The following is a 1,808-nucleotide window of genomic DNA, read 5'->3' on the forward strand; positions in this document are numbered from 1 at the left end:
TGTATCCAATTTCCCTCTGCTCCTCTCTTTAATAAAATATATGCAACGGCATTTAGGGCCCATCTGGATAATCCAAGATAATTCTCCTTCTCGATCATTAATTTAATCACATCTGCAAAGAACTTTTCCCCAAATAAGGTAATATTCACAGGTCCTAGGGATGAGGACATGATATTTTTGAGGCTACCATTCATCCCACCACACCTTATTATCCTTTTGATACCTCCATGGTCTGTAATAATATCCCTTGTTTCATCCTTGATATAGGTAATTTGTTTCTTTTTTCTCTCAATTGTCCAATCTGTCTCTGTCAGTCTTATATATGTTTGTCAATTGTATTCAGTTGTTCAAAGAACCAGCTCTTTATCTATTATTTTCAATTTCATTGATTTATCCCTCTATACTATTTTTCCTTCTTATTACTTGCTTTAGGTTTATTTTCCTACTCTTTTTTCTAGGTTCTTGAGATGAGAATTTCAATTATTAATTAGAGATTTCCTATTTTCTTATATGTGCATCCAGTGTTATAAAGTTCGCTCTCATTATTGCTTTATCTGTATTTTTGTAAGTTTTGTACTTTTGTTTTCATAGTTCAATATACTTTTCAATTTTCTTTGAGATGTCCTCTTTGATCCTTGAGTATTTAAAAGTTTGTTTTTTAGTTTCCAAATACTTGGTAATGTTCTCTTTATCTTTCTGACATTGATTTCTAGTTTGATTCTATTGTAGTCAAGAAGCACACTCTGTATGATTTCAATTCTTTTCAATTTGCTGAGGTTTGTTTGATGGCCAATGACAATTCTACCTTGTATGTATTCCAGGAACACTTGGGAGAATGTATAATCAGTTATTGTTGGGTGTAGTGTTCAATGACTGTCAGTTAGATCCTATTGTTAACAATGTCATTGAGTTCTTCTAAGCCTTTGCTGATACTCTGTTTTATTAATTGTTGAGAGAAGGATACTGAAGTCTCCAACTGTAACTGTGGATTTGGTTGTTTCTACTTTCAGTTCTACCTTGCTTCACAGAATTTGCTGTTCTATAGCTTGGTGTATAATATTTAAGACTATTATGTCTCTTGGTATATTGACACATCATTTTATTTATTTTTTTCAGTTTTATACTTTTACTTGACAATTACCAATTAGTTCTGATCACAGTAACTGTCTGTAGATTTTTTTAAGTGGTGACAGATACATAGGTAACCAATGTATAAGGCTTGTTTGGTGAATCCTCATTCTCAGTACCTTTCCTGGACAATTGCACACACAAATGGTATGGAGCGTTCCTTATTCCTTTGGCCCAGGCAGCTTTGTTCAGCCTGGTATCAATGCACCCATCTGAAGTTCCCATCTCCTTCATGACAAATTTCTAGATCTCTTTAAGAGCTCAAGGGGCACACTTCTAGAAACTCACCCCATGCATGTACTTGCAAATATTAACAGTGTGTTCTCTTTTTACTACCTCATTGGTGGCAGAATGGCCCTTCTCACCATGCTTCTTTATGGAAGCCATTCTGCCAGGCCCTGGTTGGAAAGAAAGAGGCCACATCATTTTATAACGCCCTTCACAGTCTCTGGTAATTTTCTTTGCCTTGAACTGTACTTTATCTGGTATAATATAGCCACTCCTGCTTTCTTTTGATTTGTTTGTATGATATATCCTTTTCCATCCTCCTATTTTCAACCTGCCTATATCACAATATTTGAAGTGAGCTTCTTGTAGACAGTATATGGTTGAGTCATGTTTTTAATCCACTGTGCAAAATTATATTTTAATTGGTGTATTCAAATAATTTGAGTTTAATG

The 1,808-nt window shown here is 34.4% G+C and overlaps 1 pseudogene; it reads right to left on the minus strand.

The window, feature by feature from the left end:
• Positions 1–1,137: 1,137 nt before the first annotated feature.
• On the minus strand, positions 1,138–1,515 carry LOC116858302 (annotated as a pseudogene).
• Between the last annotated feature and the right edge of the window lie 293 nt (positions 1,516–1,808).

Source organism: Lontra canadensis, unplaced genomic scaffold, assembly GCF_010015895.1.
Source record: "Lontra canadensis isolate GAN:19392208 unplaced genomic scaffold, GSC_riverotter_1.0 scaffold3, whole genome shotgun sequence".
In the NCBI taxonomy this organism is placed as follows: Eukaryota; Metazoa; Chordata; class Mammalia; order Carnivora; family Mustelidae; genus Lontra; species Lontra canadensis.